We start from the raw sequence: 17,819 nt of genomic DNA, 5'->3' as shown, positions 1-17,819 counted from the left end.
AATTTTATCAAAAAAAGGAACCTAATTGTACTATAATAAAATAATTTAATTTTGTATATACACTTTTTTCTTACACTTAACCTCAATTGTTTTCTTTACCCAAGATTTGCAAATTTCCCAGAAACAAACGAGCAACGTTTGAACCTACATTTTACACAAATCAAAAAGGCTTAGATGTACGAAAGTTCATGATAAAACGTTGATGGTAAACTGCAAGTTCGTCTTACAGTTTTTTAAATATAACTGAAACGCATTTCAGCTTTGCGCCATCTTCATTGAGGTCTCCTCATCTTGTATGATCGTGTCTAATCTTCAGGCTTTGGTATCAACCCGGCACGGTTTAGTTCACCATGTCTTTTCCAGTCTTTCACGGCCATCTGGTTGCAAAATCAGTTGTGTCAGAAGTGAATTGGTTTTTTTGTCCATTCTTCTCCACACTGAGATTGATATACCCCGATTACCAGCGAATTAAAATTATTAACCCTTTCAGGACGGCGAGAATTCAGGAAAAACCACCACAGAACTTTCAAATGAATGCGTGCAGCATTGACTATCGTTCTCCAGGTCTTCTGCAGACTGCCATCTCAAAAATCAAAGTTCTTATTGACAATTGTTCCCGTGCAAATCCATTCTTTTTGTCGATATTTGAAAAAAGGAGAAGTTTCGAGTGTGGGTAAGCGTCATTTTCAGTTAGTAACTGTAGTAGTTAACCCACCTAACGTAACAATACCTAACCTAACCTAACTCAAGTCTCAACTCACGCGCAATCCCCGGCAACGAGAAAATCGTCACGCAAAAAATATCGTGCCCTCACCCCAAAAACAAACATCATTTAAAATAATAATAATAAACAGTTGTAACCAACTACTCATATATTTAATGAACATCCAGGAAGCAGCGTTCTTATTTTTATTTTTCTTAAAATAAAACCCCTAACTTAACCTCATCCAACCCATGCAAACGCGCTGGGTAACGGAAAAATTGACACGTAAAAACAATTTTGCATTCAACCCAAAAAGCAGTGTTCTTATCTATACGTTTCTGAGATGTTTATGGTCATACAAGGCATACAGGAAGGCTGAACCGCTGGGTGTTGAGGACGAGCACAACAATCACTCTACATATTATAACGAATTAAAAATTTGAAATTGTGACGGGTGAACTTTGAACTCAGATCCGTCCAGTGTGACAAATATGGGCTGTGTTTTGGAGTTTAACGATATTACACAAGACCCCGGGTGTTTTGTAAGCAAAATGAAAAATGGCAGAGAATCTTGAACAGTCAATTAGGCCTCTTAAATGGATTGGTATAGTTTTTTAAAAATGTTTAAATGTTATTTAACCTCGAGTTACAAACAATAACCAGTGGTGCTTATACTGGATTTGGCACGAAGGGGAGAGGGGCGCAAGTATGGATGCCAACGCGGTGCAAAAATAGAACAACCAGACGAAAATAATTTACTATTGATTCTAGAAACAAACATAATTCACATAGGCGTACAATTAATTTCAAACTAATTTTCTTTCAGAAACCAAAAACCCTTTGAACTCCCGAAAAATTACATTTTGGCGTTAAGAGTTAAAGGAAAGAAACTAGCTGTTCGTCCGAAAAACGCTTTCGTGTTCATTCGCCCCTTTTTCCAATTTGCATACTGATGGTTTATAATTTATGTTTTTATCATGTTCCTCTTTTGGCGAAAAGATCGGACATCGCACTCGGCCGAGTGCATCGACTGGCACGTCTATCGCCCGTTTTGGTCATTGGGAGTGGTGAAAATAATGAACCTTGTATAAACAGTTGTCATTTCCTACTCACGAACGGCTCCCGATTTAATCTGATACATAATTGAGACAAGTGGGCCTAAAACAGTTCAGTCAGCCTTTTAACTCGGTACGATTTAGACCTCTGACGTTTAAAATGGTTAAACCTCGGAATTTCATAAATCGCCAACGGGTACAAGCCCCTTTCTTTCTATCGGCTGTTAAGTTCAGCTTCTAAATAACCAAAAACCTGAATTTGCTTAAAGGAAAATATCGTTTTTCCAGTTGAAGGTTAATTTGATCTTTTAACAAATTGGAAAGCCCCCGGACTATATTCGCTTTTGATTAATTAAATTTGTACAAAATTTACTCCAAATTGTTTTCCTTTTGGATGATCTAAGATAATTAAATTAGGGTGGGTTTTTATCTTAGGAAAATTAACGATGAGAAGCATATAGGATGTTAATTAATTAGATTTGTAGTTGGTTACAACTGTTATTTTTTCATTCTTTTTCTTTTTTTAATTTAACATGGATTTGTTTTCGGGCTGGAGCGATAGTTTTTGCGATTATATTTTCGCGTTGTCGGGGATTGCGCTTGGGTTAAGACATGAGTTAGGTTAGGTTAGAAATGGTTGGGTTAGGTAGGGAAATGACGTTTCCCTAAGTTGGGTTAGCTAGGGTTAAGGCTGGGTTAGGTTACGTATGGTTTGTCTGTCTATACACTTGTGAAGTGGCTCTGAACGTAGTTAATAACAAGTGTTTTTTAAAATTATTTTTATTTGGTTTTATTTAACATGTAATATTTTTGGGTTGGAAAGATTTTTTCCGCGATACCATGGAGTTTGCAAGTGTTTGGTTAGGTTAAGTTAGGTCAGGTTAAGAATGATTAGGTTAGGTTACAGTTTTTATCTTAAGAAAGTTACAGATAAGAACGCTGTTGTAGGATGTTGATTAATATGTAATTGATGTCAAGCGATTTTTTCATTATTTTTATTTCGTTTTGTGTTAGTATATATTTTTGGCCCGAAACAGTTGGTTCAGTTAGGTATGGTTAGGGTTAAGTTAGGCTAGGGACGGTGTAGGCTACGTTTGGTTCGTTTCGGTAGGATTAGGTTACGGCTAGGTTGGGTTAGGGTTAGAGACATGCTTGGTTAGGGATGAATTGACTGAGGCCTGTCTGTGTTTGCGACATGGTTTGTCTGTCAATATCATTCCTTCTTTCAAATATGGTCGGAATGAATTCGTATAAATTTTTTAGCGGCAAAACGCAAGACATGTCCTCCCTGTGTATGTCCATGCAATCAGTCCAGCTTTGTACCCTCTTAAGTCTATTTTCATTAGTTATTGTCGCCCAGAGATAACCAGAGTTGCATTACAAATGGCTAAATATTGCACACCTTTTGGACTGAATTTCAATGATATTTGGTTGCAAATGTTCGAAGTGAAACAATCCGGCAGAGTTTGTCAATAATTCGTCCGATAGTCCATTCCAGTTATTTAGGAAAAAATTGGTATTATTTTTCGATGTGGTTTTTTTATATTTTATTGTTTAAAATATTTTGTTTTTCGTACCGTTTACAAGCATTCAGAAAGGTTCAAAAAAGTAGCTATCGGAGGGACGCAGTACCGACTCGGTGTCCCTGGGACCAAGCGGATTCTTTTCTTATAAGGGAATGTGTTACAGCCGATCCAAAGCGCAGACCTTGCCCTCTCACCTGTTTTAGTCATGCAATCCTTTTTATATGTTTTTGTACTCATTATGTCATCTTTTGATTTTCAAACCGGTAACAAACCGGCACTTTTTCTGTTTTTCATAAAACTCATCGAAAACGTCTTTAAATCAAAACAGGAATCACTTAAAAAACGAAGCGGCTTTGCAAGTAGAAAATATACTGACAGGCAAAAAATTCCGCCCACTTGTAATATAACTTGAGTTGTATATATTTTTATATATTAACCAAAGTTTCACGTTTTTTAACGTTTAGTAATTGAGTCTTTGTCTAAAAGTAAAAAAACAGTAAATTGCTAAGGAAAATGAAAAAATTAAAAAAATACGGACATAAAATTTGTTTAATTTTGTTTTAGATTTTTAATTAACATTTCAATATCGCGTATTTCCTCCTCTTGCCTTAATTACATCTCGAAGACGCCTCGGCATACTTTGTACCAGTCATGAAATGTCTCTTTGCTGGAGATTAGCCCATTCTTCCCGAAGAGTCTTTTCAAGATCGTGGAATGTATCAGGAGGTGATGGACGTGCTCTTATACGTCTTTTGAGATTATCCCATAAATTTTCGATGGGGTTCAAGTCCAGAGAACGGGCTGGCTAGGCTAAGACCCTGATGTTATGCTGTTGAAGTTCGTCTGTACTATGCGAACGACATATGATTGGGCATTATCGTGCATTAGAGTAGGATTTTCGTTGATTTCATCGAGGATTGGCAACGCATGATGTCCAAAATTTCATCCACATAGCGAGTGATCGTCAAAGACCCTCCACGAAAAACAACCAACTGTGCAACTTTCCATTGAAATTCCCGCCCCAACACCATCACTGAGCTACGTCGAAAAGGTTGGCTCTGGGAAAAATTACAAGCTTCCTACCTTTCATTTCGCCTTCTCCACACTCTTTCACGCCCATCTGGAGATCGTAGAGCAAATCTACACTCATCTGTAATAAGTACAGCAGACCAATCGTCCAATGACCAATGGCTGTGTTCTTGAGCAAATGCGAGCCGTGCATCTCTGTTCTCATTTATTGGGCGAAAAGCCATCGGTCCAAACTGATTTAATCTTCTTGGAACAGTGCGTTCAGAAATTGGGACACATCGCAGTGTTTCGCAGGGAACTCTGATGGGGACAACCGCATACTTGATGGAAAGTCCATCATCAATAAGTGCCACACCAGCACTAAGTGATATTTTGAAGTTTAAAAATTGAAATTAAGAAAACAAAGATGAAAACTAAACAGTTTAGAATTCAGAATTCAAATGAGAATGAATAAAAATTTTAAATACCTTAAAAAGTAAACATTGCAAAATCCTTTATCCTTGTTTTGGATTAAAGATTTAGTGTGTTTACGTGTAATTAATATTCCCAGTTTAAAACATAGCATAAACAACATTTATTGATAAAAATAATGAGAATACTTAAGGGTAGAATTTTCTTTTATCGAGAAAATGAAAACAAAATCATTTGGGTGGAATTTTTTGTCTGTTAGTGTATAATAAATAAACTTATCATAGCCCACATGTATGTGATAATACAAGAGACCAACTGCCTGCGATTTATAGCTTTACTACTTCAAATTAACGCTTTTTATTTCAAATTAACCTTTTTAATATCAAATTCACCCTATTTAATTTTAAATTAAAGTTTTTTAATGCAAAATACTAACTTAAAATTAACATTTTTACATTAAAAATTAAAACTTTAATTACTAATTAACTCTTTTTAATTTCAAATTACCCCTATTTAATTTTAAATTAAACTTTTTTATTGCAAATTATCGTTTTTAACTTCAAATTAACATTTTTTTAATTTCAAATTTTCAATTTTTAATTTCAAATTAGCTTTTTAAATTTTAACTTAACCCTTATTGATTTCAAATTATCCATTTTTTATTTCAAATTAACTATTTCGAATTTCAATTTAACCTTTTATCAAATTGACAACCATTTTAAACTTGAAAATAATTTTTAATTTCAAATTAACCCTTTTTAATTTCAAAAAATTTTAAACTTCAAATTAACTCTTTTTAATTTTAAATTCACTTTTTTATTTTCAAATTATAACTTTAATTTCTAATGAACCTTTTTTAATTTTAAATTAAATCTTTTTAATTAATTAATTTCAAATTACCATTTTTAACTTTAAATAAATTTTTTAAATTTCAAATTTACCATTTTTAATTTAAAAATATTCAAATTAACTATTTCTTTCAGGCATTAAAAAACCTACGATATGGTATGAAATGGAGGCATGTAAAGTGAAATTCTTGTATATTTGCGATTTTTTTTCTATGTAAAATAATTGGGTTCTTAGAAGACCACATGAAAATTAATTAAAAATATTTTAAATTATGATTTATGTAATTTATGTAAGAAGGTTCTTTTCTTAATTTGAGAATGCTTTTAAAAGCATAACATTTGTTCTTATAAGAAATGCTACATGGAAGTTAACAAAAATTCAAATATAAAATTACATATAAAAATAAAGCATTCTTCTTTTAATTTGAGAATAAAAAATATATAAAATGGGTATTTATGAGAAATACCATCTGAAAATTAATAACAATTCAACTTAAAAATTTAATATAAAATATAAGTTAAATAAATATAAGGATTATTCTGACAATTTGAGACTTAAAAAAACATATAAATAGATACTTCAAAGAGCTCAATTATTTTCTATTTAAAAACAAAATTCTCAAATATACAGGAATTTTATGTTACATGCTTTTGTTTGCTGCTAATTTTTTTAAGGCAGCACAAGAAAGTGTTAATTTGAAGGTAAAAATGTTAATTTGAAATTTAGAAAAAGTTTAATTTCAATTTAAATTGAATTAATTTGTAATTAAAAAAGCTAATTTGAAGAACAAACGCTATAATAGGCTTCTACACCGAAAACAGCATGGAAAAAAGAAAACTAAATAAACGTAGTAAAACAGACTAGTGGAACAAATTCTCAGAACGACTGAGAGTTCGAGTAAGGACTTTGTTCAACCGAGCCAAGGCCCTTAATGTGTGGGATACATACAGAAATGCATTGACCAGTACAACAAAAAAATCCGAAAAGCAACAAACAAAAGGGGAAAAACGGGACTCGTGACGGAAATTTTGTGAGGGAAATCACAGAAACACCTCAATTTGCCCGCATACACAGAACCCTACTCAAGGATGGTACAGGGAGGCAGGTAAACTTCCCCACGAAGACGGTAAGCTTCACACAAACGGAAGACAAACGCTCTATCTGCTGATTGAAAATCACTTCCCAGGAGCAGAAACAATCCACTCCTTGAGACTCGAAACTAAAAAGACTCACAGAAGAAGAGTGGAGGAGGTGGCAGCCAAAATACAGCCTAAAGCTGGGCACTTGAGAAGTTTAACCCATACAAGGCGCGAGGAGTTGACTGGATCTACTCGCTAATACAAAAAGGTTAAGAGGTTCTCTAAGAGCCTTACTTAGTGAGGGTATTCAGAGCCTGCCTCGTGTGTAGCTACATTCCTAAAACATAGCGAGAGATACGACTGGTGTACATACGTAGGACGACCCATCGATTGACTACAAGCCCAACTCGTACAGACCTATCAGTCTCACACCATTCATGTTAAAAACAGAAAGACCGGTAGAGAGCCACATTAGAGAGACAACACTGAAGAACAAACCTCTCAGTGAGCGACAATTCGCATACCAACCAGGGAGATCCACAAAACTAGCCCTGGATAATCTGTGTAAATACCTAACCAAGTACATAGACGACAACGAGATAGCTGTTATACTTTTTATGGACATAGAAGGAGCTTTTAACAATGCTGAAATCATAGCGATTGAACACTGCGCCAGGGAAATAAAAAGACTAGGAATACATTCGCGGAAGATAGCCATCTTCTCTGCCAGCCAGGTAGCACTAAAGGCCCTAGTCTCATGCGAGGTGAAGGCAAAGGGTGTTTGGAACTGCATGGAAGCACTGACGGAGGTAGTGACACTAATGATCTGATCTTGGGCACTCGGGGCATAGGGGTTGACATGTTGACCAAAGAGGGAGCCAACTTGGACTCTCTAGGTCCTGAACCATACTGTGGCTTAGCATCCTGCCACATAAAAGGATACATCTTAAAATGGATCCTTCAAATCAAGGATCCTTCAGATCAAAACTTGATGGAACAAAACCACGGGCACGCGAAGAGATTCATAGAAGGGCCATCCGCAAAACTTACAAAGGAATTACTGGGAGCCAACCGCAACCGAATCAGGGTTTTGGTTGGACTCCTGACAGGGAACTGCCAAAGCACATGCACCGGATAGGAGTACAGACAGAAGAAACACTGCCAGGAAGAGGAAGAGGCCGCAGAACACATTTTATGTTTCTGTGAAGGTCTATGTAGGTGCAGGTTCTTGTAGGTGCAACTAGGACAGCAAAAACGACAAGCAAGATCCTACACTAAAGAGCCGCTGGCAAAGCTATAGAGGTTAATTAACAACCTGATACCGGCCAGTAAGTTATAAAAACAGGGGAGCACAATAGAACTATTCAGGTCTTGTGACCGCCTCTTTTATCCCCCTATGTAAGCATGGAAAGTAAAATAACTGCAGATTTGCGATTTTTTTTTTAAATTATAAAATAAATGGACTTTTACAAGCCCATGTGAAAATAAATTACAATTCAAAAAGGGTTAATTTGAAGTAAAAAAAGGTTAATTAGAAATTAAAATATGATAATTGGGGCGTCGGTGGACCATACAGAGGGAAATTTTTCCTCGAGAAAAATTTTATTGAAGATTTTTAAGATGGTGAGCTTTTGGTAGTGCGACAGGTTTTTAATCATCCCAATGCATAGGTCATCAGGTCCAGGAGTAGTATCTTTCCTAGAAGATAGTGCATGAGTAAATTCATCAAAGGTAAGAGGCAGATTCAGCGGGTCATCATGTTGATAGTTATCAGAAAGTAAAGGGGTAGCTTCTTTTGCAGTTTTAATTAAAATAAAATCAGAGGAGAAGTTGGAGGTTGCTGATGTTTCGTATTGAGTTTTAGCGAGCAATTCAGCTATCATCTTAGGATCTGTGGTTATATTGTTTCCATTTTGGAGGGCGGATACCGGAGGGGAAGAACCATGACCCATAATCCTTCTGACAGTGGACCAAAATTCCTTAATTGGCGTATGTCGGTTGACCTTTGAAAGAAAATTTGACCATGAGTGGTTTTTACATTTTTTGACTACGAGTCGGGCGTTTTCTTTAGCAGCAGAATATAATTGAAGGTTGGATGTGGAGGGATTCCGAAGGAATTTTCGTAATGTACGTTTGCGCTCGTATATGGCTTGAGAGCATTCAGGGGTCCACCAGGGAGTTGGTAGTTTGGTATATTTGTTGGGATTGGTTTTCGGAATGGTTGAGTTGGCAGCGTTCAGAATTCTCTTGTTTAAATCATTGATTAGGACATCGATATTGGATTCGTTTAGGTCAAGATCGTTAAGATGAACATTATTTTGATATTTCGTCCAGTCAGCTTTATGAAGTTGCCAGCGTTTTGGAGGGGAATGCAGAGGGATATGGAGGTTTGATTTAATTAGGATTGGAAAGTGATCACTTCCATGAAGATCGTTTAAGGTGTACCAGTTAAAGCGAGGCTGGAGTGAAGGACTAATAATACTGAGATCAATTACAGAGAGTTTTCCTGAGCGAGCACAAAAATGAGTGGGGCTTCCCGAGTTTAGAATATTCAGTTGATATTTGTCGATGAAGGCCTCGAGATTTTTGCCATTTTTATCGATATGATCTCCGTTCCAGAGAAAGTTGTGTGCATTGAAGTCTCCTAGAAGTATTAATGGTGGTGGAAGTTGATGAAATAGGTCTTCAAGGTCGTGTAGGTAGAGTTGTTGAGGAAAGTAGATAGTGCAGATCGTAAGTGGTTTGGGGGAGAGTAATCTGATTGCTACCACTTGTAANTAGTAATATGATCAGAGTTGAGAAAATAAAAATTATTTGCAGTATATAAATGAACTGAATATAACACTTCTTGAAATACAAGGAGGATGGGATCAAGTAGATAACGCTCCGATGTTTACTCTTCAGAGGATAAACAACGACTGCAATCTGTAATTTATTATTTATGATTCAGTTTTCCTCGACCATTTAACTATCAAATAATTTTTTTAATATTAATTATTTTATAAACCCAAAATCCAAGCTCTTATTTTCCTGTCAGTCTCTTTCCTCCCCTAGGAAAATTCTTGAAAAACAACTAAAAAGATTGGATACAGCTGAAACTGTTCATATCCGTACCACTTATTATTAGTCAGTGAAAATTTTTTTTTAGGGTAGATAAACACAATTTTCTCATTTAATAGATATAAAATTCAGTAAAAATAAGGTCCATTTCATAGAATTACGTTTTCTCTACTGGGAGCTTGGCCCACGTCCGATCGTAGGCCGAGGTGTAGGCGGGTCGGGCTCAACGTCTAGTCAACCCTTTTTAAGGATTTCTTGAAAAAAAAGTTAGGATTTTTGTGATATAGTTTTTCGTCAGTTGTCCAAGTTGTTCAAAAAAATAAAATAAAATTTAATAAGGAAGTCTTTTTTTTCTCCTTTAACGACATTTTATCTAAAGGGTTTAATTTCTACTAGAGATAAGCAGTAACAATTTACACATGACTGAGAGGAAATGTTACAGTGTTGTATCTAGGATCTGTAAATAGAAAACGTCTAGAAGTTGTTAGAAAGTTTATTTTATTACGAGGAGGACATAGAGGCCGAGGGAGATCGCAGGTTTAAAATTGGAGGATTAATAGATTTCAAAACTAAATTTAGATAAGAGCCGAAAAATAAAAATTCGACCCGAATTTCAGTGAAATACCGTCCGAGATCATGGACAAGAGAGCCAACAGATTATTTATAAACGAATCATAGGGCGCAACTGCCGACCTTTTTCAACCCGGCATTTTTTTTTCTTTTCTTCCACGGGTCGGTTTTCAGGATTAAGGCTGTCTTTGGGGGTAAATTAGAAAACTCGGAAAACACAAAATAAGTAAATCTGTGGATAAATGGTCCACATTTTCGATTGATTAGAAGGCTTGCCGACCTGTCCTCTGTCAAAAGTTCGCCAACGCTCGAAGGACGCGCCCGCTTACTTTTCATCAATTTCAAGTCGAAATTATCCTCTTGTTTTGCTAGGGTTATAAATTCAAATATGAAAGAAGTCAAGGCAATGAACGACTTAACGAGAATAGGAAATTTACATGTTCACAAATGTTTTGTTAATTTCTTTTTGACCTTCATGGTTTACAATTGGCTCAAAGGTGAAATGTAGGAGGCTTACTTCGCCCAAAGGAGCCCAAGATGTCCCGACCAAATGTCACATTGCCATAAAAAGAGGCTAGCACTGCGAGGAGGTCTCGAGGCCATTGTCGTTTGAGGCGACGTAGATGGTTCCCCGGATGGTAAGCAGTATTAAGCAATAAAGTTAGGATCGGTTAAAACATTGGAGTGAAATTTGACAAAGCAGAGAACCACAATTATTTAACGGAGGGTTAAGGTCATTGTGGATAGTGAATTTAGAGAGGTAGTCGAGAGCTTGGATTCTTCTGAAGACTTAGTGGAACCTTACAACTCCGTCCATATGTCCAAATACGTCGAAGTAATGTTTGTTACGTCTTGTCTGATTTTGGTCCAAATCTTCAGTTTAGATCTTGTCGTTACCTTTATACCTTTGATATTATACGCCTTAGTATCATCATCACCAACTACGCGGACGATACCGCAATTTTGTCCTCTAACTCGAAACCTATCCAAGCTACCTCCAACAGCCAAGGACAGCTCGAGCTTATCGAAGACTGGTGTAAAAAGTGACAAGAATGAAGGAAACTGTACTCAGTGTACGTTCTCATTGAAACAAATAGTCTTGCCCTTCGTACATCAAAAACAAAGAGATACTGATTTTGTTGAAAGTCAGATATTTAGGACTGTACCTAGACAATAGACGTGGCATCCCCAAACAAGAATTAAGATACCAGAACTTAACAGAAGATTTGGACAACTACTGAACACTAAACTAACTTATACTCATAATCCATATATGTTTAGTATTCATAATTGACCTATCAAGTATTTTAATTAATTATACTTTTTATCTAAGGTTGTGGTTGAGATGAAAACGTTAGCGTCACGAGCGGGATTCGAACCCACGACCTTCATCTCAACCAAGACTTTAGATAAAAAGTATAATTAATTAAAATAATTAATAGGTCAATTATGAATATTGAACATATATGTTTTAATAATTACAGAAGTACTTCGTTAACAGCTCCACGTGGCCACTTAGTAAGTCGCCAAGAATCGAATCCTGATTACACGTTATTTGAAATTATGGCAATAAGAGAGAAAATTCGAAAGGTTGTAGGTTGAGATAAGGAGTTGGTGTCCTAGTGGATAGCTCAAGTGGTTAAAGCAGCGGCTTATTTAGCCGAAGGTCTTTTCCTTCTCACCAAATCTTAGATAAAAAGTATAGTTAATTAAAACTTATACTTTGCCGTGATCACTTTGGAAATACGGAATAGAATTGTGGAGTTCTGCCAAGCTATCGAATATCCAGCTCATCCGATCCTTCCAATCAAGTCCTCAGATAAATCGTCAAAGCTCCATACCACGTCACTAGCCTCACTTCCACTTAGGTCAAATACCTAAGGCTATAACTAAACATCAGAACGATGTGGAATATCCGCTGAAGTCTTAAGATACAACAGGTTAACCTGGAAACCTGTGAATAACTGTAGGACAGAAATCTGTTTTGTCTGTGTACAAGACATTGCTGCGACCATTCTGGACATACTGGGCGTGACTGTGCGGTTCTGCCAGCCATCGTCGAATGCATCCGAACAAAAATCCTTAAACAAATCGGCAAAACTCAACTAACCTCACGATCCACAACGACCTTTTGCCAACGAACTGATCCGTTCTCGATTCCATAAGTTTACCAACATATCGATCCGTTCTAACCCTACAGCTCGGCCCCTCTTTACACATTCTCATGCCGAAACCCTCACGCCGCCTTAATCGAGACGATATCCTCGAGACCTCCTTGCCCCTAATCCATCACACTGAGCAGCTGGTTTCTCATGGCATGGTCCTCCGGGTACTGCCCTGGCATTAGTGATAGTACTATGACCAAGTGAAAAAAAAGTTTTAAGCTACAAATAAAATAATTTAAAAAATGAATTTAACTTATTAAATACTAGTGGAACAAAAGTACAATTATGTTAGTTTACCATGGTGTAAGAGAGTTAATTGTTTTAGCTGATTACTATTCTCTTAGAAAAGTTGCTTCTTTTTGTGTTTTAATAGAGGTTTCAATGCACTCTTTGTTATTCTTGGCTGTTCTTTATCACGTCACGCCCGGGAGCTGAAAATAAATTTATTTCTTACTGTGCAGTTAAAAATAAGTATGCAAACTCTATTATTGTCAATTGACTTAATTTTCTTTAGAATATGACTGGCTTTTTCACTATAGGCTACATATTGCTAATTATGTTAGTAATTGAACATTTATTTCGCAGTGCAGTGCATAATGACCTTAAGTTTGACCTTCAATCGTTCATTGTCATATAATGAAAAATTAACATCATAAAGAACGATAATTCCTGTCGAGAGGAGAGATAAAAATGTTGAATTCTATTTTAAGAGATGGAAAAATGGGTGAAGAGAAGGAAAATAGTGGCGTTAGACGACTTACCTCAGATGAAATGACCGATTCTTGCCCTGTTCAAGTCTGGCTTATCCTCTTTTCGATAAATCACCACGAGTGGAACGCTCTTTCCTGTCAGTCTCGGCTTTATGTGACGGCTCTATTCTAGGATTGAAAACATTGTCCCATTTCCTTCGGGCTTAGCGCCATTTGTCAACGAAAATAAGTTCAGACGGTTAAGAAATGACAAGGAGATCCTCGGACAATGAGGGCAAAAGTTAAGACAAGTTATTTTCAAATGAGTCTGAGATGGATTGTACAATAATTTGTCCTAATTTTAACAGCGTTTATAAGAAAGAAAAAACATGTCGATTCAATTTACAAATAAAATTTTATCTGGTTAAATGTGTAAAAATATTTCTGTCAAAATGGCCGATGCCAGGGTCATTGTCGCCTTTAATGGTTCTGCAATGCTCCCGTCCTGAAATAGTTTTGTCCGTTTGTTCTCCAAGATTTGATTTAAGTTAATGTTATCTCAAAATGGAGAACAACAAAAACATCGGGCCCAAAATACAGGCGGATCTTTTTCTCCAAATAGCCTTCGGATTTGGTTGACGTGCAATTGGTCTCAATGTTACAACAGACGCTCAAAATTTATTGGTTGTAAAAAGTCAACAGACTCTAGGACAATCGCAATTTGAATGAATCAGAAAACCGAGAAAACTTTGTCAAAGCTGATAATCTAATCTGTTTTATTTTATTTTTTCCATTCGGCCCCTGCCTCCCAAGGACGTTCACCTGATGATTCACACGACCAAAACAATCCAATCCAGATATACTTCCAGAGCTCGAGAAAACGGGCGTGAAACCGAATGGATTACAGAGTTCATTGTTTGAAATAAAATGAAAAATAAACTTTATCCTGGAATTTAAAGTCACCCCGAATATTTAATTTACAAGGGTTTAGGCCTGATACAAAAATATATATAAAATAAAAATACTCAACAACTGAAATCAAACTGACAAGGAACAATTAAGAATCTTTGGCGTTAAGACAAGAGGTAATGGGGAGGATAGAGTGGGGAAAGGAATTCCACGGGTTGGAGACGATAAGGAAGGAACGACTAAATCGTTCTAGAACTCAGTAGGTCTGTGTTTAGGGGCATCAGTACCATGGACCTCCAGATGGAGCCCAATATATGACCTACAAAAATTTAGGTGTTAAGTGTAGGTGAGAAGGAAAGTCGGCTGATAGAGAGAGGATGGGAATTCGATCGGTTAGAGGCATGGATAAGCAAGGAATGACTGAACTCCGTAGGTCTGGGTTTAGGGACATCAGCACCATGGATCTCCAAGGGGAGCCAAATATAAAACCTACAAAACAATTAGATGTTTAAGCATAGGTAAAATGGGATGTTGGCTGATAGAGTGAGGAAGGGAATTCCATGGGTTGAAGGCACAAATGACGAATGAATGCCGAACTCAGTAGTTCTATGTTCAGGAACATCAGCTCCATGGACTTCCAAGGAGAGCCAAAGATAAAAAAAATTTAGATGTTTAAGCATAGGTGAAATGAGATGTTGGCTGATAGAGTTCCATGAGTTGGAGGCACAAATGAAGAGGGAATGGCTAAACTCAGTTGTTCTGTCACATCAGTCTTGTGAACCTCCAGGGGAGCAGAAGACAAAACATAAAAAACAATTAGATGTTTAACCATAGGTGGAAAGGGATGTGGGCGGATTGAGTGAGGAAGATGCACAGATACACATATTCTCACCCAAGCAGCACTGAAGTTCTTAAGACATACCACTTTAAAAGGCAACCTCATGGACTGAGTTACGGCTGGCAGGCTGACATACTAGGAAACCTGGGACAAACTTTGGATCATAACTGCAAATCGTCACAACCCTAACAGGCTAAAAGCAGAGCTGAACTAATGGATGGAGAAAGAAATAATAATAATAAAAAGCAGGCAGGAACTGAGGAAAATATAAAAATAATATAAGTATATAATAATATCTCCGCCATCTCTCAGCAGACACATTGAAACATATTTTTTGAGACTGTGCATTAGTACAACCATTTAGAAAGGCAACATGCAAGCAACCTAATGAAATAAGTGAAGAGGCACCTCAGAAAGTGATTAACTACCTTAAGCATAATATTGATTGAGGGTGTGGATCTGCGAGTTGACGAACATGAGTAGAACCAGCTTTGTTCCGTAGTGTACAGCATCTCACTGAAGATGGCACAAAGCCAAAACATTCTTCAGTGAAGTCAAAAACCCGCAAGTTTAGTTGGTCTACCGGTTCATCTAAGGTCATAGTGGAAGTGTTGAGGACAGGATCTTGGTGATGGAAAACTGTGAGAACTGTTAAAACAATAAAAGCTGTGAAAGGTCAGATAAGGAGAAATCCTGTATGACACTGATATGTGATGTCTTGGGAAATGGCAATTTTTGAACCAAACCTGGATATGATGATCATGGATTGGAGTCATATCATAGATGCACAATTTTTAGCTCCTCATTTAAAAGATATAATGTGCTCTTTGAATGGTACACCAAAAACAAAAGTATTTGCTCGCAGTTATAAAGAAGGCTTAAAAAAAGCTGAGAGCCTCTGACCCATTTTTATTCTTCAGTTTGTTGTCGCGCACTCGAAATGTGGGTATTGAAGGGTGATATTTTTAAATAATTAATTCCTTCCTCGAGTTTCATTCTCTTTATTTTATAAACATGCAATAATTCAATATCAAGTACAAAATATTCCATGATAATCTTAAAATAATTTTTCATTTATTTATGTGATATTTTATGCATACAAAAGACAATGTTGAATGTCACCACAATCACCTTTAAATATAAATATATTTTCTGCTTGGTTTTAATACGATTTTTAAATGAAATACCCATTTATAAGCAGAGTGATCTAATTATAACGAGCTCCTCCCCTAAACACAAAAAAATATAAACATAAAAATAATATTTAGATTTTTAACAATTCTAGCTTTTTATCATACATGATGTTAGACTATACTACATGTAACATTAAAAATATTACATAAAGAAAATAGTAAGGGTTTAATATGAACAATTCAAGTTGCTACTATTGTATTTAGGAATAATTCCGTTTCATTCACATAATAAAATAATTTTATTTATCCAAGTAAAATAAAGTTTCCAATAGCGTTCTACTACTAACTTTTAGTTGTTTAAACCTTGTAAATAAAGTAAAACAAAGCGAAACAACAAAAGATGTTAAGTGCTCCCTGTAGTTTTGTAAAATTTTCGTAATGATGTTGAATTGACTTGAAGTCCCCCTAGATAAATAATTATGAATAAAACATATTTACAGAGATTCAGTCTGATAAGACAAAGATGCGCAATTACTAAAATATAAAGTGAAAATGCTCTGTAATGAAAAGTAAATTAGAAAGAGACAATTAGAAAATTGAAAGGACTAAAGGTTGGGTTGGATCTAAATACAATAGCTTGGATCTTTTGAAGGTTTGATTTTCAGGAGATAATTGAGTTTAAGTCCTCTTAAATTCTTACAATTGTTGTTTGTAAGTGGAACGGTAGGTGAATTTGGGAGTCATCTGCATGAAGGTAATGAAAGCAATATTTTATGAATATGAAATCATTAGGAACAAGTTAGACTGGGCTTATTGAACATAGTCTACTTGAGAATGGTTCAAAAAGAAAAAAAATTGAACCAGCAGAGGACACTGTGGAAAAAAGATAGTTTTAAGTTTAACAATGAGAATGGAAAGATCTACGACTTTAGAAAAATCAAGAAGGACGGATTCTATCAAAACACCAGGCTGGACATCACTTTGGAGGGGTGCAATGAGATTCTTCTCTAAGCAAGTAGACATTTCTAAATGGGCTAATTTTTCGAGAGGTTTAGCAAAGTTAGAGAGGATATTGGATGGATATCATTCAGGGAAATGAGATTAGGAATTTTATTATGAGGTTTTGCAATAGCTTGCTTCCAAGCTTTAGAAAATATTGAGTTCTGTAATTAACAATTAAAAGTTAAGATTAATTAAGGCAAACAGAAAGTACACTAAGAATACACGCTTTAATTAGCTATGGCACCTCAGTAGGAATTTTACTATGGCGTCAGGTGAATATCTTAGAAAAAGAAGCTGTTAGAGATAAAGGTTATGTGGACCAGAAGTTTATGAGTTTAATACAAGGTGAAGCTGGGAATATGAGAAGGGCTTGGGATGAACAAGAAATTGAGAGTATGCAGGAGGTTCCACTTGGACTTAGGGTCAGGAACAGAGCATAAGGTCTCATGGAAATAACGAGATTGGACCATTGGAAACTTGGTTGGTTGTAGGCCGCACGAAAAATTATAGATATGAGAGAACAGGAAGGATAATATGAAGACATATCTTAATTAGCTTTACAGATTTTAAGATAAAGAAACTATTAGAATCAAATGGAGGTCGACGAGGGATATAGATAGAGGTTATGTAAACCGGAATTGGTGGAAATAGGTGAAAAACACGCTTGTAGAACTGAAAACAATTCAACATGTTTGTTAATGTAAACAGATTTTTTAAAAATTTCTATTTTGTTTTGTTTTTTCAAGAATTTAATTTTGTTTAATCAAAGTTTGTAACTTTAATACTTTAAAAGTGATGTGT

This window comes from Cimex lectularius, unplaced genomic scaffold (genome assembly GCF_000648675.2).
Source record: "Cimex lectularius strain Harlan isolate CLEC.00 unplaced genomic scaffold, Clec_2.1 scaffold60, whole genome shotgun sequence".
Lineage (NCBI taxonomy): Eukaryota > Metazoa > Arthropoda > Insecta > Hemiptera > Cimicidae > Cimex > Cimex lectularius.
Note: the sequence above shows the minus strand (reverse complement) of the source record.